At 39.3% G+C, this 26549-nt stretch overlaps 1 long non-coding RNA gene across 1 annotated transcript; it reads left to right on the forward strand.

Annotated features, from left to right (window-relative positions):
• The first annotated feature begins 1600 nt into the window (after positions 1-1600).
• On the forward strand, positions 1601-3531 carry LOC122001238. The gene is made up of 2 exons (XR_006117299.1): positions 1601-2597; positions 2774-3531. It is a non-coding gene; the product is annotated as an uncharacterized LOC122001238 (long non-coding RNA).
• The last annotated feature ends 23018 nt before the right edge of the window (positions 3532-26549 follow it).

Below are 26549 nucleotides of genomic sequence, written 5' to 3' on the forward strand. Positions count from 1 at the left end.
TGGAATAATTTAGTTTTGACTAAAACTACTACAATATAGAATAATTTTGACAAATTATACTCAATGTTATATGAATTTTGGTCAAAAACTGATTCAATTACAGCTTTGGCCGAATCAAAAAAATAGAAGGTTCCTTTTGTTAGGTGGAAAATTTTAATGGGCTCAAATAAAAAAAGTTATTTTTCTTAAAAAGAAATTAAAAATAATATCACATAAGCTTTTTGGAACATAGGGTCGGTTTGGCGATTTCTAAATGTTGGTGGTTTGATTTGGATAATTATATATATTACTCGCAAAAGAATTTTACTGTATAAAAATCAAACATACTTAGTTTCCCATTGGCAAGAAAATGCAAACTCACATGCATGCATCATTAGCAACCTTTCCTTTGATTAGACATGAAATAGGTAGGTACAGACGAACTCCAACCTCTAATTAAATTAATTAATTAATTAACCAGGTTTGAGATTATAACAAGATATTCGTGGATATTATTCCCTACTGATCAACATGCATGCCACATGCACACACTGCACACACTTTCTTTCATCCTCAAAACACAGTTTATTTCAAAAACATAAAATATTTTATATATGTTTTAATTATTATTATTTGATATTCTCACAAAAAATATAAATCCTTATATATTTATATTCATTTGACAACTGTCGTACATGGTCAAAATGTCAGATCAGAAACCACAAGCTAACAAAGACTCTAGTATAGCTAGCTAGGCTTATGAGGTTGCAGGCTGCAGCTAGTCCTACACCTTCATGCCTATGAAACTCCAAATACTCCAAAAAGCTTCGAGAGGAATCAAATGAAACTCTACAAACGAAACTGAAACCCTCTCGAAGAACACAACTCATTGGACTCTCCATCAAATCACAAGGTAGGGCTCTTTGTTGCACACCAAGCATTGGCATGCTTGAGCGTACGGCTTGTATATGCATGCCTGCAGCCCTAACGCTATGATACGTACGTACTGATCGCACCCATGACTACCGAACAGGCAACCTAAAACCTAACCCTAGCATGCGTGATTCTCTGTATTCATCCCTGGAGTACGCATCCTCTATTTTGTAATCACTGATTGTATTGCCAAATCATTCATTAGATTTCGCCATATAAGGAATCACTGTTGTTCCTAAATAATGATGATCGAATCCAGTACTTTAATTAGATTATTAAGTACACACACATCACCGGTATAAATAGACAGACAGGCAGAATTAAGCTATGCAGTAGGCATGCATCTGGTATCAACTTAATCATAGGTGGTGGCTGAAACCTAACTTAAATTAATATGACTGCGACCTTGCACAATCTATAAAGTGTTTGGCATGATCATGATTAACCAAAAAAATAAACCTCTACTTTGTGCCTTCATCATTCATTAACTAATTACTTTCTTAATAATTAATTCCTAAGCTATATATATATATATATATATATCCCATTGTTTTAATTTTTGCCGTGTGCACTAAGTTAATGATTTTAAAGTTTCTTTTCGGGAATTACCATATATTTTATTGGAACTAACCATTGGATAAAAGAATACGTAGGCAAGTGCTCCTTCATCTTAGCTTTCTTCCATCTATATATGTCTCCCTTTCTCCTCTAACTCTACTCCACACCTTCCTTCCTCTAACATATTTTTATCTCTTGGTCTCTATTTTCGATGATATGTATCAGTATGGTGCACCACAAGAAGCTGAAGCTGCCAGCATGATCTGATCTAAAAAAATATAGATTTTATTATATATTTTTATTATTCATAATCTAAGTTAGGAAGATTATGGATATAGAGATATATTTAAGTAGCAGATCATGTTGCAGTTTCATCTACTGATGGGAGCACCAAATTTAAGCTCTAGATTTCCTAGTTCTGCATTCTAATCATTAGGTTTTATGAGATCATACCACATATGGAAACTGTTTTTATTTATGATCAGGACTGAAATGAGGCTTGTTTGTTTTGATTTTTGCAAGTTTAGTTTTGTGGCATGCAGTGAATTAAAATGGCCTTGATCAACGCTTACTTTTATGTTGATTCTTCTTGCACATACAGTTCTGATTAATTCTTGAGCTCTTTTATTCATCAGATTTTGTTATAAAATATGCTTGCCTTGTCTTGTTTCCTTTTTTGAGGGAAATTAAATGACAATATAGGAGAAATAGGGATGCTGTTCAAGGATTTGCATTAGAAATTCAATATAATGATAGGAAGCTATATAATGGCATTTAAATTACTGCCAAAGGATGATTATCGTGATATGTTTTAAAATTAACTGTTTTTTGCTAATGATATTTAAACACAAAGAAGTGATTTAATAAACAACACATGCTTCTAATCAAACTAAGCCTGTATTGATTTAGACAAAACACAACAGGAACAACAACAATTAGCTCAGAATTAAGAACAAAAAGTCTCTAAGACACCATAATTATACAACTACTTCTATATGTATCCTTGTGAGCATCAGGTTACTTGGGAGTACACGGCTAAGGATTTTGTTATGAAGCTATGATGTCTTCTTGCCTTGGGATCGATTTAGAGACCACCATCTGATGACAAGAAGCAGATATACTAAAAGGTACAATTGAGTTTTTAATTTAGAGCAAACAATTGTTCTTAATATTATCCTTCAACTACTATGCATTTGCTGCAAAAGTATATCTTCTATGATAACAGTTGGTTATTTATCTCAAGGTAATCATTCGCTTATTTAGGATTTCATCCGCTTAATTGATACAATTGTTGTGATTTCAGTTTCCTTTATGTTTGTTGATGCGGTGATAAGGAGGGACTCATCCCGTGGAGGATAGTTGTCACGGTAGAGGTCAAAATCAAGGCGGACAACACTCAGATATCATCGGTCGATCGGATGATCATGCACAACCGGGGGGAGAAGGTTCCGGGCCGATCCCGAGTGGAGAAGGTTCTGATCCGAACTCGTCTTTAGCATAGGGAGGTGTCGAATGATTGACGCTCGATGGAGTATTAGGCGTCGGACGGAGGAGGAGACGATGTGCAGAAGTCGGGCCGAGAGGCTACCCCGCTCAGCCAGGCAGCAGGACTCGACATTGGCAGAGCAGAACTTGGGCCGAACGGACGTGACACAAGAACAGGGAAGTTCCGGCCGAGCGGACGAGACACAAAAATAGCGAAGTTACGGCCGAGTGGACGGGACACAAGAGTAGTGAAGCTCCGGCCGAGCGACCAATCCGCTCGGCCTAGCAGCATACTCCCTCTGTTATCCATCGACATCCTTTTGGGAGTTAGTGCCGCTGACACTGAACATAGACAACCAGAAGATCGTACAGCGGAAGCTTCCACTGTCACTTCAGAGATATGCTCGGTCTGTTAAGGTACTGTGTCAGATACACTTTACTGACAAGTCGTTTTAAGGAAAACTTTGGAAAGCGTGCTCACCTTGGGGAGCGTGCACGCGCGCTACAGGATCTCTATATAAAGAGGAGGTCCAAGTATCGGTGAAAGTATGCAATAGACATTGTTCTTGCTATTGTTCATTCTTGTTGTTGCTCCACCTTCTACATCATCGTCGGTGACTGACTTGAGCGTCGGAGGGCCAACGCTAGGGACTTTTTTCCTGGCTCGGCACTGACGTAATCTGTGTTGTAGGTCGGAGTAGAGTCTACAGGCAGTCAGCAGGAGCGTCACATCCTCAGCTTTCCATCTCATCGATTTTCGAACAGAATCATATGTGGCATCGTCTGTGGGAACTTAACCTACATCCGAGTTGAGAAGATGGAGGACGCTGGACGACTCATCACCGTGACGCTCACCAAAGAGAAGATCGACATGTTCGTGCAAGTCCGAGCGACAAAGATGTTCGATCAGTAACAACAACAGGCACTAGTCGATCGACCAGTACAACAGCTGGCGACGTTGACAGTAGGAGGGCGAGCGGGATTGGAAGACCGACCGGAACCAATTTCCATATGAGGGTAGAATAGAGGTCCGACTGGCACGCAGGAAGTGTCGCTCGCGCCCATGCCATTTCATCGTGCCTTGTTCCAAACCCTCTCAGAAATAACTCAGGCGAACTAGGAAAGGGGGTCATCTTCGGACGATACTCCCGTTCGGGATGCACGAAAAGGAAAGGTGCCTAGAAGTCACGCTTCGCCTGAGCGGATCAATCTGTAATTCTCTCAGGCGATCTTGTGTGACCCTCTACCCAAGCACTATACCCCACTAGCGATCGGGGAATACAATGGAACGACCGATCCAGATGATCATCTGGATAAGTTTGATAACGTGGCCATGTTGTACCAGTACACAGATGAGATGAAGTGTTGAGTCTTCCTCATTATCCTCTCCGACTCGACACAACGCTGGTTCCGAAGACTGTCGGATGGATCAATACGCAGCTTCAAGGACTTCCGAGCTGCGTTCCAGCATCATTTTGTCAGCAGCCGACGTTATCAGAAGACGAGCGTCAACCTCTTTGTCCTAAAGCAGGGGCCCAAGGAAGCACTCCGAGCGTACATCAGGGATTTCAATTAAGTAGCCTTTGATATCCCCTCGATCTCATCCGAGACGATGATAAACGCCTTCACTCAAGGGCTGGTTGAAGGAGAGTTCTTCCGATCGCTCATCAGGAAGTCGCCCAGGGACTTCGACCACCTGCTCAAGAAGGCCAGTGAATACATAAATGTGGAAGAAGCCCAGGTAGCGAGGAAGAAGGAGACGTCGGTCAAGCCCGTGTCGACGCCCGAGCGGCAATCATCGAGCAACCACCAACCACCCAAAGGGCCAAGAGCAGAGGAAGCACGGCCACACCAGGAGGCAAGGACACATGTCATGCAACATGTGGCCTCCAGTCGGCAGAAGATGACAAGAGGCAAGGTATAGATGCCCATGTTATACTCCTTTCACCAGTCGATGACGCACAACACACACGACTGCTATGATTTGACGAGAGGTACTGCCGCCGATCTCCAACTCCTGATTGATGGCATAGACAACGATCTACCGAATGATGAGAGGACGAAAGAAGGGCGCCCGAGTTGCACCATCAGCACCAGGGGAGGGATAACACTGATCCTTCCAGAGTCTCGACTGAGCGAAATAGACTCTTTGCTCGTGAATAAGAAAATAGAAGCAACGTCGCTCGAGGAGAAATAGACATGATCGCCGGTGGGCTGATCGACGATGACTCCAACAGAGTCAGAAAGTCATACGCTCGGCGGCTGGAGATCCACATCATAGGATGCAGCAGGGAGAAGGCAGAAGGACCCAAGATTAGCTTCGGCCCCAGCGATTTGGAGTAGAGATCCCTCACGATGCCGCACTGATCATTCGGGCAGTAATTGCTAATTATACTATTCACCAAACTTTTGTGAATACAGGGAGTTCAGTGAACATCATCTTCAAGAAAGTGTTCGATCAATTACAAATCGATCGAAACGAGTTGCTGCCCATGACGACCCTTCTCTATGGTTTCACGAGCAATGAGGTACTGCCGCTCGGACAGGCTTAACTGGTCATCTCGCTCGGGGAAGAGTCACTGAGGAGAACCAGGACCACAAATTTCATCGTGGTGGACGCACCGTCGGCCTACAACGTCATCTTGACCCAACCATCCCTCAACAAATTTCAGGCGGTGGTGTCTACATATTGTCAAAAGATCAAGTTCCCGATGGACGACCGGGTAGGCAAAATCAAAGATGATCAACTGACCACTCGGAGATGCTACGTCGAAATGGTCAAGTTTGAAGCGAGAAGCGCTCAAAAAAATCCGCGCTTGGAGGTGTACACAATCACTAAAAAGCCTCCTACATTAGTGTACAAAGAAAATGAGGAGGTTCAGATCCATCTCAGCCGAATGGAAGCAACCACCTTTATCACCGCCGACCTGGGGGTGGAGAGGAAGGCAGAGTTGGTCGCCTGCCTTAGACAAAATCATGATGTGTTCGCATGGTCGATACACAAGCTTCCCGATCTCTCCCCGAGTGTGGATCAGCATGAGCTTCATATCCAACCGGACGCTCGACTGGTGAAGCAAAGAAAGAGGTACTTCATCGCAGAACAAAATTTGAACATCCGGGCGGAGATAGAGAAGTTGCTGGAGGTCAGCCATATTAGGGAAGTTCAATTCCCAAGCTGACTCGCTAATGTCATGTTAGTCTCCAAGCCAGGCAATAAATGACAGATCTACATCAACTTCCACAATTTGAACAAGGCGTGCCCAAAAGATTTCTATCTGTTTCCTAAGATAGACCAGATGATTGACTCAACGGCGGGTTGCGAACTGATCTGCATGCACAACGCATACCAAGGGTACACCAAGTGTTGCTCGCCCGAGAAGACAAAGAGAAAATCAGTTTCATTACGGCCGATGGAATGTACTACTACAATGTTATGTCGTTCGGACTCAAGAATGCTGGAGTCACTTACTAGAGGCTGATGAACAAGATGTTCCAACGGCAGATCGATCGTAATATGGAGATATACGTCGACGATATATTAATAAAATCCCTTCGAACTGCTGACCTGTGCGTAGATATCGAGGAGATCTTCCGAACGCTGAGGGCTTATCGAATAAAGCTGAATCCAAGCAAATGTCTATTCGGCGCGAAAAGTAACCGCTTCCTGGGTTACATCATCACCGAGCGAGGCATTGAAGTCAATCTAAGCAAAGTCAAAGCGTTGCAAGACATGCCGCCGCCTCGGAACTTGAAGGAAGCTCAACGGTTGACCGGTCGGATCACGGTGCAGTCCAGATTCATATCTAAGTCCTCCGACCGGAGCTTGTCATTCTACAAAGTGCTTCGCCGAGCTACAAAATTCCAGTGGAACACCGAGTGCGACCAAGCATTAGAAGAGCTTAAGGAATATTTTAACTCCTTGCCTGTATTAGCCAAGCCAATTGTTGGTGAGCCGCTCTGGATCTATTTATCATTCAATGAGTATGCAGTTGGGGACGACTCTAGTTAGGCAAAATGGCCAATAGCAACAACCTGTATACTTTTTAAGTCATATATTGAAGAATGCAGAGTCTCACTACACCGGTTTGGAAAAATTAGCTTATGCTTTGATTCTTGCCGCTCGGAGGCTTCATCCATATTTCCTCGCACATTCAATTATCATGCTGACTAACAACTCCTTGGGACGAGTCCTTCTCAACCCCGAGGCATCAAGAAGATTGATCAAATGAACAATTGAGCTGATCAAATTCGACATACAATATCAACCTCGAGCGACAATCAAGGTTCAAGCCTTGGCAGATTTCGTCATAGAGGTCCAGAGTGTCGAGCCGAAGGCAACGTGGAAGATATATGTTGATGGTTCGTCCACTCGGCAGGGTACCGGAATCGACATATTGCTCATCTCACGAAGGGAAGACCGAATGCAACTTTTCGTTCGACTGGACTATCGCGCCACTAATAATGAAGTAGAGTATGAGGCATTGATAGTCGACCTACAGGCAGTCTGGCATGTGGGAGCCGTTAAAGTCCTCATCCACTCAGACTCTTAGTTAGTCGCTCAGTAGTTATCTGAGACGTTCAAGATAAGCAATGCTCGACTCAGGCTCTATGTGGAGGTCTTCGAGAAGCTGAAGACCAACTTTCAGGAGGTCATTATACAAAATATCCTCCGATTAGAGAACCAGTCGACAAATGAGTTAGCAAAATTAGCCAGTTCATTATCACCAATCGACATACGACAACCAATTGAACAGGTCTCGCTCATGGCACATATTAACCGAATGAAAGGAATAACCTTCCCGAACGACTGGAGGACGACTTTGACAGAGTTTCTATGGTCGGGAGTTACACCTGCTGATCAGGAAGAAGCTCGTTTGCTGAAGAAGAGAGTCGGACGGTTCACTTTGGTCGGGGACCAGCTTTATAAGAGAGCCTTCTCCAGGCCCCTACTCAAGTGCGTCGGATCGAAAGATGTCGAATATATTTTGCGGGAGGTGCACCAAGGTTCTTGCGGAGGCCATCCGAGCAGTCGTGCGTTAGCTCGAAAGATACTCCTGGCCGGATATATTTGGCCGACCCTCCAAGAAGATGCCGCTCGGACGGTGGCCACCTGCTTACCCTGCCAAAAGTATTACAACCTTCTGCACCGACCGATCGAAGAAATGAAGGTGTCCACACTGTTGGCGCTACTCGGAATTCCATTATGTTTCCTTTGTATAAAAATTTATATAAGCGCAAAACTTTTCCTAACAACCGGTGTGCTTTTCAGAAGTTAAACTTGGATTATAAACGAAACTTAACATTATTAATCCAAGTTCAACCCATGTGTTCATCAGAAGTTAAACCATATTACAGAAGTTGATTAAATATCTATTTCAAGGATTGGCTTCCAGGTCGTTGGCGAGGCACTCGACCTTCTTAGATATGAGATCATCCACCACTTCCAAGTCAAAGTCTTTCAAAAAAATTAAATATTTAAACTCCTTATAGTAAACCCTAGGTTAAACTATAGAGACCTCAATCAAAGCACAAGATCGCTAGCCTCTTGTGTTGATACTTCAGGATCCATTCAAAGGAAAAATAAACTAGTACACAGCAGAAACAATTAACTAGTTATACCTTTCTTTGTAGCTTAAAGATCTCTTGATCTTCTGCTATATTTCTCTCCTCCTCTTGGACGTCGTGTGAGCGACGATCTACAAAGACGCAAAAACCACCCAAGTCCTTCTTTCTTCCAAGACTTTTGGCCACCAAGGGATCAAAGCTAGGAACACTACCTCTTGTTCTTCTTTCTTCCTTGCAACCCGCCGACCACAAGATGATTGAAGCCTCTTGATGCTGCCGGCCTTAGGTGAGAAAGCAAAGAGAGAATAAGAATATGAGGGGGTCGGCCACAAGGAGAATAAAAGAGGAATAGAAATAGTGTAGATGATTATTTCCTCTAAGGCACCATCTACCCTCTTTTATAATCCTTGGTAATGGCTAAAAAGGAAAGATTTTAACAACAATTAAAATATCTCTTTTAAATTTCTTATTGTGGATGGCTACAAAAGAAAAGTTTTAAAATTTAAATCCCTCTTTTAAACATTGTAGATGACTACAAAAAGGAAAGATTTTTAAAATTAAAACCTTTCTTTTAAATCATGGTTATAAAAAAGGAAAGTTTTAACAAAAATAAAATCTCTCTTTTAAACCATTGTAGATGACTACAAAAGGATTTTTTTTTAAATTTAAAACTCTCTTTTAAAACCATGTGGATGAATTTAAAAAAAAAGAAGGTTTTTAAAATTTAAAATCTCTCTTTTAAAACATTGTAGATGGCTACAAAAAGAAAGATTTAAAAAATTAAAACCCCACTTTTAAACCCATCTTAGTCGGCCCCTTGCTTGGCACCAAGCAAGGGATGGCCAGCCCCTTGCTTGGGCACCAAGCAAGAATGTGGCTGGCCATAAGGATGACTTGGGTGCATGTGATGCTTTATACATAGAGGCTACAACAAAGACCTAGAGGAGGAATTAGTTTTGGTCTCCTGATGAGCTTGAACTTCCTGTGTTCGACCCGAACACCCAACTCAAGTTCATCAATAATAACTCATACTACTAAAGAGTTATTATTGAACTACCACACCAATCTCATATTACATTATGTGCTCCTTCTTATCATGAGTGCGTTAATCTCCCTGTGTTTAAGATATCGAATGCCCATTAATTAAATGAGTTACTGACAACTCACTTAATTAACATCTAACTCTAAAAGTAGTATCACTCAACTTCATTGTTATGTTGGAACTAAGTCCACCTGTAGAGTTTACATGACAATCCTTTTGAGCTCCTCAAGGGGACATTATCATCCTAATAAATAGGACACAGTTTCCATTTATAATCAACAACACACCATATAAATAATATTATTTCCTAACTTATCGGGCCTATTGATTTAATGAATAAATCTTATCTTTTGATAAATTAAAGAAATAAATACTAAGTACATGTGTTTGTTATTATATCGAAATTAAGAGTACGCACATCCATAATAATAGAGATTCTGTTCTTTTATGCAGCCAGTATAAAAGGAACAACCTCAAATATGTTGGTTGCTACTCGGAATATCGTATCGGTTCCCCTATACAAAAATTTTGTACAAGTACTGAACCATTCCTAACAACCTATTGTGTTCTTTAGAAATTAAATTTGGAATCGTAAACAGAACTTAACATTATTGATTCCAAATTCAACTTATCTGTTCTTAGTGGTTTAGACTTGGATCACAAACGATGTTTAATTATTGATCCAAATCCACCCATATTACAAATGTTGGTTGCTACTGGAAAACCTAGAGGTTCCACTGTACAAAAATTTTGTACAAAGGTCTGAAACTTTTCCTAGCTACCATGTGTTCTTTTAAATTAAATTTTGGATCGCCTGCGGAACTTAACATGTTTGATCCAAAACTTAATCTATTCGTTCTTTTAGGTTTTGACTTGGGTCTCCTGCGGAACTAATTAACACGTTCGACCCAAATCACCTTAAGTTATTAATTCCATTAAATATTAATTTCCATAATTGGTTCCCAGTACTGACGTGGCGAGGCACATGACCTTCTTGGATATGGGAGCAACCACCACCGACTAGACAAAACCTTTTATAGAAAGCTAATATTTAATTTCCTAAAATAACTTTAGGTTAACCGAAAAGAACAATCAAATCACAAGGAAAAAATAAAACAAAAGAACACAATATCGAAAAACATATTCGAAATACTAGAACGTAAGCCTCTTGTATTTGGTATTATTTCCATAAATAACTAGTATGATGTGGAAAAGGAAAAACTACTAGTTATACCTTCTAGAAAGACCTCTTGATCTTCTACCGTATTCCTCTTCTAACCTCAGACGTTATGTGGGCAACGATCTTCCGAGATGAGAAACCACCAACCACCTTCTTCTCCTCCTAGCTAGGTTCGGCCACAAAAAGCTTTACCAAGGATGAAGAACAAAACACCAACCAAGCTCCAAGAGATGCTAGCTTTCTCTCCTTCTTCTTCTTCTTCTTCTCCAAGTAGTATCCGGCCGCCATAAGAGCTCCAAGCCTTTGAGAGTTTCGGCCACCACAAAGAGGGAGAGAGGAAGAGGATGACCGGCCACTCCAAGGAATAAAAGAGGGAGAGAAATAATAGAGGTTTTCTCATGAAGGCACCCTCATCCCTTCTTTTATATTCCTTGGCCTAGGCAAATTAGGAAATTTATTTACAATAAAATTTCCTTAATTCCCTTGACATGATTTAATTGAGAAAAATAAAATAAAATTTTCCCAATTAATCTCTAATGGCCGGCCACATCAAAAGAGATAAATTAGACAAGTTTTAATCAACAAATTAAAACTTCCTAATTTGTTTCCGGAAATTTTAAAAAAAAATTCTCTTCAAAAATCTCTTCATGGTTGATAAAAAGAAATTTCTATAATTTTAATTTTATCAACATGTGGATACTTTTTAAAGAGAAAATAAAATATCTCACCAATCTACAAATAAGGAAAGAGATCTAATCTCTTTCTTTAATCTTTTGTAGATATTTTACAAGAGAGATATTTTAATTTTAATTCTCTTTAATAAATTATTTCTTCCACATAATAAAAATTAAAATTAAAATTTTTTTTTAATTTTATTTGGCCGGCCCCCACTAGCTTGGGTTCAAGCTAGGGCCGGCCACCCCAATTTATACCTAGGCCGGCCCTAGCTTAGTTCCCAAGATAGCTTGGCCGGCCCCCTATTGGTGGGTATAGAAGGTGGGTATAGTACTCTATAAATAAGAGGGTACGATAGGGACCGAGAGGAGGAACTGGTTTTGGTCTCCCGATAAAATTAAGCATCCCGTGTTCGCCCCGAACACACAACTTAATTTTATCAATAATAATTCATTCCACTAGAGAATTATTATTGAACTACCGCACCAATCCCAAATTAAATTTTTGGGCTCCTTCTTATTATGAGTGTGTTAGTCTCCCTGTGTTTAAGATATCGAATGTCCACTAATTAAGTGAGTTACTGACAACTCATTTAATTAATATCTTAATCCAAGAGTAGCACCACTCAACCTTATTATCATGTCAGACTAAGTCCACCTGCAGGGTTTAACATGACAATCCTTATGAGCTCCTCTTGAGGACATTATCAACCTAGTATCTCTAGGACACAGTTTCCTTCTATAATCAACAACACACACTATAAGTGATACCATTTCCCAACTTATCGGGCTTATTGATTTATTGAACTAAATCTCACCCATTGATAAATTAAAGAAATAAATATCAAATATATGTGCTTGTTATTATATTAAGATTAAGAGCACACACTTCCATAATAACCGAGGTCTTTGTTTCTTTATAAAGTCAGTATAAAAGAAACGACCTCAAATGATCCTACTCAATACACTCTGAGTGTACTAGTGTAATTATACAGTCAAGATAAACTGATACCTAATTACACTACGACATTCTAATGGTTTGTTCCTTTCCATTTTGGTCGTGAGCTACTGTTTATAATTTATAAGGTACTGATAATATCATCTTCTGTATGTGACACCACAACTATATTATCTACAATATAAATTAATTGAACAACTACAATTAAAAGTAGACAATTTGACCAAATGTGATTCTTTATTCATAATGAATGTTTACAAAGCTTAGGCTTTCAGTATACACTCCAACAACAAATTCAATTAAATATTAATTTCAGAGATTGACTTCCAAGTTAAACATGGAGAGGCACTAGGCCTTCTTGGGTATGAGAACATCCATCACTTTCTAGGCAAAGCCTTTCAACGAAATTTGATATTTAATTTCCTTATAGTAACCTTAGGTTTAACCAAAAAGAATAATCAAATCACAAGTTCGAAAAACAAAAGAAACACAAAATCGAAAACATAAATTCGATTACCTAGATTCATTAGCCTCTTGTGTTTATTATTTCAAGATCTAAATAAAAGAATGAACTAGTTATGATGCGGAAACTAATAACTAGTTATACCTTTTATATCTTATAGACCTCACAATCTTCTGCCATATTCCTCTTCTTATCTTGGACGTCGTGTGGGCGACGATCTACCGAGATGAGAATCCACCCAAGCTTCCTTCTTCTCCAAGCAAGTTTCGACCACCAACAATCTCCTAGAGATGAAGAACTTCAGCCATCAACCAAGCTCCAAGGATGCTAGAAAACAATGCCCCCTATCTCTTCTTCTTCTCCAAGCAAAATCCAGCCACCAAGATCTCTCCAAGAAGATGATGCCGCCGGCCACTTAAGAAGAAGAATAGGGGAAGAGGAAGAAGAGAGGGTCGACCACCACAAGGAAGAGAAGAGAGGAATATTAGATGTATGTTCTTATGAGGTGAGGCACCTCTACCCTCTCTTTTATATTCCTTGGTCTTGGCAAATAAGGAAAGTTTTAATAAAAACTTCCTTATTTTCTTTGTCATAGAAAGGAAAATTTAATTGATTAAAAAAAAAATTCCTTTTCTCTATTAATGTGGTCAGCCACCTCAATTCCTCCAAACAAGGAAAGTTTTAAACACAAAATTAAAACTTCCTAATTTGTTTCAAGGAATTTTTAAAATAAAAATTTCTCTTTAAAAATTCCCTTCATGGTTGGTTATAAAAGGAAATTTTTATAAATTAAAATCTCTCTATTAAAACATGTGGATGATTACAATAGAAAGTTTTCTCAAAATTAAAATTTTCCTTTCAATCTACAAATAAGAAAAGATATCAAATCTATTCTCTTAATCTTTTGTAGAAACTATAAAAGCAAATATTTAAATTTTAAAACTCTCTTTTAAACCATGAGGATGGTTCAAAAAAGGAAAGTTTTATCAAAAATTAAAATATTCCTTTTAACTACAAATAAGAAAAGATATCAAACCTTTCTCTTAATCTTTTGTAAAAAGCTATAAAAGGAAAGATTTAAATTTTAAACTTTCTTTTAAATCATGGCTTCCACATGAGAAAAGATTTTAAAAATTAAAATCCTTTTAATTTTATTGTGGTCGGTCACCTAAGCTTGGGTTCAAGGTAGGGCCGGACACACTTCAACCCATCCAAGCCATGTCTTGGCCGACCCTTGCTTGGGCTCCAAGCTTGGCTTGGCCAACCACCTAAGGATGGGTAAGAAGGTGGATATAGGTGGGTATAAGACTTTATAAATAAGAGGCTACGACAGAGACCGAGAGGAGGAATTGGTTTTGGTCTCCCGATGAACTTGAGCTTCCCGTGTTCGCCCCGAACACCCAACTCGAGTTCATCAATAATAACTCATACCACTAAAGAGTTATTATTGAACTACCACACCAATCTTATATTATTATATGGACTCCTTCTTATTATGAGTGTGTTAGTCTCCTTGTGTTTAAGATATAGAATGTCCACTAATTAAATGAGTTACTGACAATTCACTTAATTAATATCTAGTTCCAAGAGTAGTACCACTCAACTTCATCGTCATGTCGGACTAAGTCCACCTGCAGGGTTTACATAACAATCATTATGAGCTCCTCTTGGGGACATCATCAACCTAGACTACTAGGATACAGTTTCATTCTATAATCAACAACACACCATATAAATAATACTATTTCCCAACTTATCGGGCCTCTTGATTTATCAAACTAAATCATATCCTTTGATAAATTAAAGAAATGAATATTGAGTATATGTGTTTATTATTATATCATGATTAAAAGCACACACTTTCATAATAATAAAGGTCTTGTTCTTTTATGCAACAAGTATAAAAAGAACTTACCTTAAATGGTCTTGCTCAATACACTCAGAGTGTACTAGTGTAATTTTATAATAAGATAAACTAATACCAAATTACACTACGACTATTCCAATGGTTTTTTCCTTTCCATCTTAGTCGTGAGCTATTGTTTATAATTTATAAGGAATTGATAACATGATCTTCTGTATGTGACACCACACACCATATTATCTACAATATAAATTAATTGAACAACTACACTTAGCATATAAATGTAGACATTTGACCAATGTAATTCTTTATTTCAAAATAAATGTTTACAAAAAGCTAGAATTTTAGTATACACTCTAATAAAATGGTCCTGCTTTATACACACATAGTGTACTAGTGTAATTTTATAGTCAAGATAAATTAGTACCAAATTACACTACAATCATTCCAATGGTTTGTCCCAATCCATCTTGGTTGTGAGCTTCTATTTATAATTTATAAGGAATTGATAACATGATCTTCTGTGTGACAACACACACCATGTTATCTACAATATAAATTAAATGGACAATTGCATTTAACTAAATGCAGACATTTGACCAATGTGATTCTCATTTCAAAATAAATATTTATACAAAAAGCTAGGCTTTTAGTATACATTCTAAAAATCTTCCACTTATACTAAAAGACTATGCTGCCATATATGCTACCATATATCTGATCCTCATCCCCTCAACATGCCCATCAAAAGCTCTTGTTGGACGGGCCTTAGTGAAAGGATCTGCCAAGTTATCTTCTGATGCAATCTTGACGACAACAACTTCTCCTCGCTTTACGATGTCTCGTATCAGGTGGTACTTGCGCTCAATGTGTTTACTTGCCTTATGGGCTCGTGGTTCCTTCGAGTTTGCTACTGCATCACTATTATCACAATAAATTGTGATAATTTTAGGCAAACCAGGAATCACATCTAAGTTCATCAAGAAGTTTCTGATCCATACAACTTCTTTGGTTGCCTCAGAGGCTGTCACATACTCAGCTTCCATGGTGGAGTCCGAAACGCATTTATGCTTAACACTCCTCCATGCTATGGCTCCACCTCCCAAAGTAAACACATACCCTGAGATTGAGTTACTATTGCTCCTATCTGATTGGAAGTCTGAATCCGTCTAACCCACAGGGAGCAAATCATCTGCCTGGTAAACTAGCATATAATCTCTAGTCCTTTTCAGGTACTTCAATATATGGTTTACGACAATCCAATGCTCTTGTCCTTGGTTACTTTGATATCTGCTAATCATGCCCACGACAAAACAGATACTCAGTCTCGTACATAGCATTGCATACATTAGGCTTCCTACAACCGAAACATAAGGAACTGTCTTCATGTCCTCTATTTCCTTTGATGTTTTAGGAGACATCTCTTTAGATAAAGGTACTTCATGCTGAAAAGGTAGAAAATCTTTCTTGGAGTTTTGCATGTTAAAATGAGCTAGAATAGTATCGATGTATGAAGCTTGGGATAAACACAACATTCTTTTCTTACGATCCCTTATTACTTTGATCTCAAGAATATGTCCACATTCTCCCAAATCCTTCATATCAAACCGCTTGGACAATCATACCCTTACGTCTGATAACACTTTGACCTGATTACCAATAAGCAAAATGTCATCTATGTATAGTACAAGAAATATCACCACGTTTCTGTCACTCTTCTTGTATACACAAGACTCATCCGGATACTGAATAAATCCATAAGATAGGATCACTTCATTAAACCGGATGTTCCAAGATCTTGAAGCTTGCTTCAGTCCATAGATAGATAGATCGAGTTTATATACAAGATGCTCTTTGCTCTTCGCAATGAATCTCTCTGGTTGCTTCATATAGATATTTTATTCAAGACTTCCATTAATGAAATCTATCTTGACATCCATTTGTCAAATCTCATAATCTATATGAGTGACAATAAATAAAAGAATCCGGATAGACTTAAGCATGATTACCGACGAAAAGATTTCCTCATAATCGATTCTCTCTTTTTGAGTATACCCTTTTGCAATAAGCCTTGCTTAGAAGGTTTTCACCTTCCCGTCTGTCCCTCTTTTTCTTTTGTAGACCCATTTACATCCAAGGGCTTTTACACCATTTGGTGGTTCTACAAGCTCCCAGACCTGATTAAAGTACATAGATTCTATTTCAGAGTTCATTGCACTTTGCCAAGATGCTGCATCTTTATCTTGGAGTACTTCATTATATGTTCAGGGATCAGGTTCATGTTCACCAGGGATCAAGTCCGAAGATTCTCCCAAAACATGAATCTATTAGGTTGCCTAATAACCCTCCCACTACGACGAGACACTACTTGTAATTGTGCATCATTTGTGACACATGTTGCAGTTTCTTGTGGTATCTCATCTTGTACCATTGGTACTAAAGTAGACGTGTCTTCTCTTATTTTCTTAAGAACAATTTTACTCATGGGCTTGTGGTTCATTACATAGTCCTATTCTAAAAATCGGACATTGGTGCTAACAATGACCTTCTGATCTTTATGACTATAAAATAAACCACCTTTCGTTCCTTTAGAATAACTCACAAACAAGCAAACTTCTGTACAAGATTGCAACTTATCAGTGTCTCCCTTCAGTACATGTGCTGGACTACCCCAAATCCAAATATATTTTAGACTAGGCTTATACTCATTCCACAATTCTGTGGGAGTAGAGGTTACTGACTTAGAAGGTACCAAGTTCAGAATGTACACTGCCGTTTCCAAAGCATATCCCCAAAATGAATTTGGTAATTTTGAATAACTCATCATTGATCTAACTATTTCCATAAGAGTCCTATTCCTTCATTCTGTCACACCATTCTGTTGGGGTGTACCAGGTGCAGACAGTTAAGATTGAATATCGGTCTCTGATAAGTAACTCCTAAACTCTCCTAAGAGGTACTCACCACCAAGATCAAACCATAGTGTCTTGATACCTTTACCATGACATTTCTCCACATCAGCCTTGTATTCTTTGAACTTATCAAAGCACTCAGACTTGTGGCGCATCAAGTAAATGTACCAGTATCTTGAATAGTCGTCTATAAAAGAGATAAAATATTCAAAACCACCTCTTGCCTGGATAGTCATAGGTCCACACAAATCAGAATGAATCAATTTCAACACATCTTTGGCTCTATACCCCTTGGCCTTAAAAAGTCTCTTGGTCATTTTTCCTTCCAAGCAAGATTCGCAGGTTGAAAAATTTTCCACCACTAATGGACCCAAAGGTCCATCAATTATTAGCCTTTGAATTCTACTCAAGTTAATATGACCAAGTCTTAGATGCCAAAGATATGTTTGGTTTATTTCCAAAGGTTGCTTTCTCTTATTAGAATTAGAAGATGTGTTATTAATTTTCATTTATTGTATCGTAGAAGTTATTGGATTTAGAGTATACAAATTGCCAACCAACGTACCAGAATAGATAACTGCCCTATTTTTCTTGACAACTACTTTGTCATCAAAAGAAACAGAATATCCATCCATAAATAGTTTAGAAACTGAAATCAAGTTCTTTCTAAAACATGATACATAAAGACAATTTCTCAAAATCAATGTTTTATTTCTATCAAAAGATAAATAAATATCTCTGACTGCAACAGCCGCCACTTTTGTAGCATTGCCCATGTAGACGGTAATCTCCCTTTCATGTAGTCGTCGAGTTTCCTGGAACCCCTGCAATGAATTACAGACATGATCAGTGGCTCCTGTATCTACACACCAGGTACCGGTAAATAACACCACTAAACATGTTTCAACCACTAGAGAATAAGATATACCTTTATTGTTCTCCTTTCTGCGAGGACAACTCACTTTCCAATGTCCAAACTGCTTGCATGTGAAGCACTTGCCCTTCGGCTTCTTCACACCTACATGCGGCCCAGTCCTTAGAGATCGATTCACTTTCTTTGCTGAACTAACTTGTTTCTTTTTCTTCTTTCTGCCTTTCGGCTTAGAAGCAGAAATATTTTCAGCAATGTGAATTTGAGAACTTTGACGAAATAGCTCTTCTGCTGCTTGAAGTTCTGTCAGAAGTTTCGCCAACGAATAAACTCTTTTGTTCATGTTGTAGTTCAAGAGAAACTACTCAAAACTTTTAGGCAGCGTTTAGAGAATGATATTGACATTGGTTTCTCCATCAATTTCTGCTCCAAGGACTTCCATCTCATTCAAAAGAGCCATCATTTTGAGGATATGATCCCTTACAGGTGTCCCCTTAGTCATGGTGGTCGTCATCAAGTTTCTTATAACCTTCTGCCTAGCAGCCCGATTCTGGTATCCGAAGAGTTCCTTGAGATTGCACATCATGTCATAAGCGGTAGGCATGGCCTGATGTTGATGTTGCAGCACATTTGACATAGAAGCCAAAATGTAACACCCAGTCATCTCATCTGCCCTGACCCATTTCTTATAATACTCAATCTCCTCTTCACTAGAATCGCTATTAGGCAGGCTTAGACAGATCTCAAAAAGTACAAACTTGTAACCTTCAGCAGTTAAGACAATGTCCAAGTTTCGTTTCCAATCAATGTAATTGAGACCAGTAAGTTTGTTTTCTTTCAATATAATAGTAAGAAGATTGAAAGATATTTGAAATCCTAAGAATCATAAAATATTTGGTCAAAAATTTAGAATTTAAAATAATTTTGATTCCTCAAACAATATCATTTAAATTCACCAACACCTCAAAACACCATGAATTTTATATGTCATGATAGTGTGGACGTATACAAATTCAAACATTTGTAAGAGAGGCTTTTACCCATTAATTTTATTATCTTGTCAACCTAACTTTATAACAAATAAAATTAATAGTTGATTTTTCTTCGGTCACACAAATAATAGCAGTGACTCCGATGGAGAGGATACTATTAAATGTGCCTAAGTGTATACCATTACTTAATACTTAGTCCATTAAATAGGATTGTGCCCCTTCAGATGGAGAAGATTACACAAACCTAAATAATTTCCTATAATCATCCATAAAGGGAGTTTAATCTAGTGATCCACAAACAAACTCTTCCGATGTGGAGGAAGGCACTCAAAGCCAACGCGTAAGTTTGAATGCATCACTTACAAACCAGTAATGGAGATCGTGGAATTTAAATGATTCCTCTCCCACTTAGTTATTTAAAACGAGGAATTTTAACATGCAAACAGACATAACACATATAAATAGCATAAAAGGCAATAAATATGAAAAATATTTTTTTAACTATTATGGCCTCATCCATAACTACCCTCCGTGTGCCACTAACCCTAGCCGCCAACGGATCATGTCATCGCGTTAATTTTGCTTCCTTTTCTACTGCGCCTCTAGTCCTCCAATAGCACCACGCCTCGCAAGGATACGATCCACGACAAAAATAAAATTTTACATTTATCGATCATATATTTCACAAGGAAATGTACATGTAATCTAGATCGAACAGAATGTAAAATCTTAAAACTAATACAGCTCCTGCTGTATTTAATAATTACAATCATGCACACATATAAAATGCCCTCGACATGCCCGAGGGTCCAAATCACACACAAACACAATAGAGTCATAATAGTTGGAACTAGGATGCCTGCAACCACATAGTTAATCTATTTGCACATCCTACTATTATCCTGTCTAAATTTATGTATGAAAAGTGCATAATTTAACTGAAAATCAAACACACAGAGGTAGAAAACTAGCTCTAATATCAATTGTTGGCGCTACTCGGAATTTCGTTTTGTTTCCTCTGTACAAAAATTTATACAAGCACAGAACTTTTCCTAGCAACCCATGCACTTTTCAAAAGTTAAACTTGGATTGCAAACGAAACTTAATATTATTAATTCAAGTTCAACCCATGTGTTCATCAGAAGTTAAACCATATTACAGAAGTTGATTAAATATCTATTTCAAGGATTGGCTTCCAGGTCGTTGGCGAGGCACTCGACCTTCTTGGGTATGAGATCATCCACCACTTCCTAGTCAAAGTCTTTCAAAGAAATTGAATATTTAAATTCCTTACAGTAAACCCTAGGTTAAACTACAGAGACTTCAATCAAAGCACAAGATCACTAGCCTCTTGTGTTGATATTTCAAGATCCATACAAAGGAAAAATAAACTAGTACATAGTGAAAACAATTAACTAGTTATACCTTTCTTTGTAGCTTAAAGACCTCTTGATCTTCTGCTGTATTCCTCTCCTCCTCTTGGACATCATGTGGGAGACGATCTACCAAGACGCAAAAACCACCCAAGTTCTTCTTTCTTCCAAGACTTTCGGCCACCAAGGGATCAAAGCTAGGAACACTACCTCTTGTTCTTCTTTCTTCCCTGCAACCCGCCGGCCACAAGATGGTTGAAGCCTCTTGATGCCGCCAGCCTTAGGTGAGAAAGCAAAGAGAGAATAAGAATATGAGGGGGTCGACCACAAGGAGAATAAAAGAGGAATAGAAATAGTGTAGATGATTATTTCCTCTAAGGCACCATCTACCCTCTTTTATAATCCTTGGTAATGGCTAAAAAGGAAAGATTTTAACAATAATTAAAATCTCTTTTTTAAATTTCCTATTGTGGATGGCTACAAAAGGAAAGTTTTAAAATTAAAATCCCTCTTTTAAACATTGTAGATGACTACAAAAAGGAAAGATTTTTAAAATTAAAACCTTTCTTTTAAATCATGGTTATAAAAAAGGAAAGTTTTAACAAAAATAAAATCTCTCTTTTAAACCATTGTAGATGGCTACAAAAGGAAAGATTTTTTTAAATTTAAAATTATCTTTTAAAACCACGTGGATGACTTCAAAAAAAAAGAAGGTTTTTAAAATTTAAAATCTCTCTTTTAAAACATTGTAGATGGCTACAAAAAGAAAAATTTTAAAAATTAAAAACCCACTTTTAAATCCATCTTGGTCGACCCCTTGCTTGGGCACCAAGCAAGAATGTGGTCAGCCATAAGGATGACTTGAGTGGATGCGAGGCTTTATACATAGAGGCTACAACAGAGACCTAGAGGATGAATTGGTTTTGGTCTCCTGATGAGCTTGAGCTTCCTATGTTCGACCCGAACACCCAACTTACAATAATAACTCATACTACTAAAGAGTTATTATTGAACTATCACACCAATCCCATATTACATTATGAGCTCCTTCTTATCATGAGTGCGTTAATCTCCCTGTGTTTAAGATATCGAATGTCCATTAATTAAATGAGTTATTGATAACTCACTTAATTAACATCTAGCTCCAAGAGTAGTACCACTCAACTTCATTGTCATGTCAGAACTAAGTCCACCTGCAGGGTTTACATGACAATCCTTATGAGCTCCTCAAGGGGGCATCATCATCCTAATAAATAGGACACAATTTACTTCTATAATCAACAACACACCATATAAATAATATTATTTCCCAACTTATCGGGCCTATTGATTTAACGAATAAATCTCACCCTTTGATAAATTAAAGAAATAAATACTATGTACATGTGCTTGTTATTATATCAGGATTAAGAGTACGCACATCCATAATAACAGAGGTTCTGTTCTTTTATGCAGACAGTATAAAAGGAACAACCTCAAATAATCTTGCTCTATATACACAGTGTATTGGTGTAATTTTATAGTCAAGATAAATTAGTACCAAATTATACTGCAACTAATCTAATGGTTTGTCCCAATCCATCTTGGTTGTGAGCTTCTATTTATAATTTATAAGGAACTGATAACATGATCTTCTGTGTGACATCATACACTATGTTATCTACAATATAAATTAAATGAACAAGTGTATTTAACTAAATGCAACATTTGACCAATGTGATTCTCATTTCAAAATAAATGTTTATACAGAAAGCTAGGCTTTTAGTATACATTCTAACACACAGTATCTTGCCCATTCGACCAATGAGACGCGGATATCATTGGGTTATTCCCCATGGCGAAAAGTCAGCGGAGATTTTTGCTCATCGCTGTGGACTACTTTTCGAAGTGGGTGGAAGTCGAGTCGCTTGCTAGAATATCCGAGAATATGGTCATTAAGTTTTGATCCGGTGGTAAGGATCGGGGGCCCACAGAGGAAGGGGTTTATGACACGAGAGAGTCAAAGGTCCGGCCGAGCAGGGAGGAAGTCTCCTAGCTGACCGGCCTGAGTAGACCCCGGGCCGGCACGAAGACAGCTCGACCTCGGGTTGAGCTTCCGGCGCTCACAAGCTTCTTTATAGAGGAACCGCTATGCCGAGTAGCTAAGCTGCTTAGCCGAACTACAGAACAACTGTTGGTGCAAGCCGCACCAGAATTAAACCTGAGTTTTGATGTTGTCAAAAGTTTAAGTTAAGTCTTGTTATAATCTAACAAGTTGACTGAGTGTGCAGGATGTTTACTGAACCAAGAAAGACCTAGTTGGAGGTTAGGCAGGAGAAATCTTAGCAGATCGTGAAACTCAGGTGTAAGTCCAAGGAGGTCAAGAGGACCTGAAGCTTGGCAGTATGATCGAGAGGTCTGGAGGACCTAATATCAAGAGAAAAGTCCTAGCGAGCCGATCAAAGCTAAGTGAAAAGTCCAAACTAGATCTGGAGGATCTAAGTTTGGCGGATAGGTTGAGGTAAACAACTGGAGGAGTGACAGTGAGGTCGGGTTCCCGAAGGGAACAACCTTAGGTCGCTGATCTAACTGAAGAAATCGGGAAGGTTTCCAAGTTGAGATCAAGACAGTTATACTGTCTTTCATATTATTAATCTTGCATTATATTACTACTGTTCTAACATCTGTTTTGCAGGAAATAGTTTTTTGCTTAACTTTCTGTTACAGGACCGACTGGATCAGTCGACCGAACAAAATCAATACAAAGCAACTAACATCTCAGAACAGATCATATCAGAATCCGATCAAAGACCGATCGGTCGACCGAACAGTAAGATCGGTCGACCGAACCTTAGTGACTCAGCACAAGATAGATCTTCAGTATCGATCAGGAGCAAAGGAAATAAGCTGATCGGTCGACCGAACCTGGGGATCGGTCGACCGATCCAATCAACATTTATTCAGCATTAATTGATGATCTCGGCAGAATCACGACGAACAGGGAAGGAGGTTATTCGGTCGACCGAAAGGCATGATCGGTCGACCGAACCATTAAAGACCAGTAAATGCGAAAGATCGAGCCAGCTTCAAACTTCAGTCAGGAAGGAAGGGAGCGGGTTCGGTCGACCGAATAGTGGGATCGGTCGACCGAACCTCCAGTACATCTATAAAAACATGCTCGAAGACAGAGGCAAGTGATAGAATTTTCTGATCATCTTCAAGTCTTCTCCTTGCGTACGGATTGTGCTACAAGTCTTCGACTCCGCAGATCCACTTCGTCCGAAAGTGCCGACCGAGCTTCAACCTATACATATTTGTCGGTATATTTTTTTTATTGCACTTTATTTTAATAAGATAGTAGGATTGTTACTATCTTATTCTATTTGTACTTGTACGATCTGCTTCTCTTCGAGGATTTCGGAGAGAAGAGTTTTAGTGATTTGCCTATCGGTGCGGTCAAGGACCGCGGGCCTTCGAGTAGGAGTCGAGCTAGGCTCCAAACGAAGTAAAAGAATGTGTCTCTTTATTTAATTTCCGCTGCTTAACTTTGATTTTTAATATACGAAAAGAAGAGTTTTAAAAAACGATATTCACCCCCTCCTCTATCGCAACTACTCAATCTATCAACAACTAGTCGGTGCCCCATCCGAGTATGTGACCGAGCGGCCGTCTCGCCCGGTCCAAGTGTTGGTGCGGGAAGCATCCGACGATCGAAACTAAAGTTTTGATAATGGCAAAGGATTCAAAGTTAAGGTTATGTTGTGATCTAACAAGTCTGTTTAAGTGTTTCAGGAAAAGTCCTAGCTGTGGTTAAATAAGTGAAAACCTTAGGAGGTGATAACCCTAGGTCATAGGGGATGGTAACCCTATGCGGAAAGTCTTGATGGGCCGATTGCTTCAGGCAAAAGTCCTAAGGGGGTAACCCTAGGTGGAAAGTCCTGGTGTCGTGAACCAGGTGAAAGACTGGACCAGCCGGGAAGCGGAAGTCCAGCAGAAAGTCCAGAAGCATCGAGTACCGAGCAAAAGTCTAGTCGATCTGGAGGATCGCACTGGCAACAAGTAAATCTCCTGAGTGAAGTAGGTGAGGGTGCGTTCCCCGTAGAGGGAACAGTAGGCGTCGGGTCGACCTAGGGTTTCAGGTCGGAAATCTGAAGTCAGACTCCGACAGTCGGGAGACTGTCAAACTTTAAATTCATTATTATTATGCACTAACTCTGTGTTGCAGGTACTCTGGACTAACGCATTTTGTAGGTACCAAAAAACACAAGCTAAGCTCGGATGTACAGTGTCCGAGGCACCTCGGGTGCGAGCCAGAAGAAGCCAGCGCAGCACAATCCAAGGCGCCTTGTACCAAGCTGAAGGCGCCTTGAACCAGGCGTTGAAGGCGCCTTGGACAAGGCTTGAAGGCGCCTTGAACCAGGCGTTGAAGGCGCCTTGGACAAGGCTTGAAGGCGCCTTAAAGGTGATAAGGCGTGACTTCTTTAGCGTTGATCCACGCGTGTGACTCGGCGACCTGGAGGCGCCTTGGATGAGCTTGGAGGCGCCTCCAGCACTGTATAAAAGAACCTCTCGAGCAGCAGCCTCATTAATCAAGTATCAAGCGATCCATCTACAACGTGCTGCTAACGAGAGGCTCCAGCTAAGCTGCGACAAGTTTCCGACAACCCGATGCTCCGATTTCTGTAAATTTTGTTGTCGGTATTGCTTAGATTTTCTGTGCTCATTTCATACTTGTACTATTGACGATATTATAGTTGTTGCCCACCGAAAGCGGTCAACGACCGCGGGCCTTCGAGTAGGAGTCGAGATAGGCTCCGAACGAAGTAACCTCTCGTGTCTTTTGTGTGTTTGTGCACTTTTATTTCCGCTGCTTTATAACTCGATAGTTTTACGAATTTAAAAGAGTGAAAGTCACGAGCGCTATTCACCCCCCCTAGCGCTTTCGATCCAACAATTGGTATCAGAGCGGGATCGTTTTGAATCAGTGCAACCACTATTCAAAACATTTTTTTTCGTGTTATTTTCAGATTTTTTGAAATCAAATTAGAATTAGCTTAATAGCTACATTCTAATTGTTTTATTGAATCTGTTTTGCTCGAGGTTGGTACAATACCACTCGAGCTCGTTTTCCCTTCTTTCTCCCGCACTACTAATCCAAGACCCAGTCTTGGAACCGGTTTTATTGTTTTTGTCATTCAGGATTTTAAATGGCCCAACAAGAAGGTTTCGACACCGTTCGCCCCTCACTTTTCTCCGGAGAAGACTTCGGATATTGGAAGGGGCGAATGGAAACCTTCCTCAAGACACAATTCGACACATGGATGATAATCAAGACCGGACTACAACTGCCATCCGACGAAGACGGCAAGCCAACACCCTGCGAAAAATGGGAACCGACCATAATCAAGAAGGTGGAAGCTGATGCCAGAGCAACCTGCACCCTCAAATGCGGACTGACCAAAGAGGAACTCAACAGAGTTGGACCTTTCTCCAGCGCAAAAGAGCTTTAGGAGAAGCTGATCGAACTCCACGAGGGAACCTCTGACACAAAAGTAAGTAAACGTGACTTGTTGCTTAATAAATTGTATAACCTAAAAATGCAGGAAGATGAGACGGTCTGTCAACTCCACGCATGTATACAAGAGATCCTCAACTCCCTCCACGCAATCGGTCAAAAGGTCGAGAATAGGGACATCATAAGGTATGCACTCAACTCTTTTC

Source organism: Zingiber officinale, chromosome 7A, assembly GCF_018446385.1.
Source record: "Zingiber officinale cultivar Zhangliang chromosome 7A, Zo_v1.1, whole genome shotgun sequence".
Classification (NCBI taxonomy): Eukaryota; Viridiplantae; Streptophyta; class Magnoliopsida; order Zingiberales; family Zingiberaceae; genus Zingiber; species Zingiber officinale.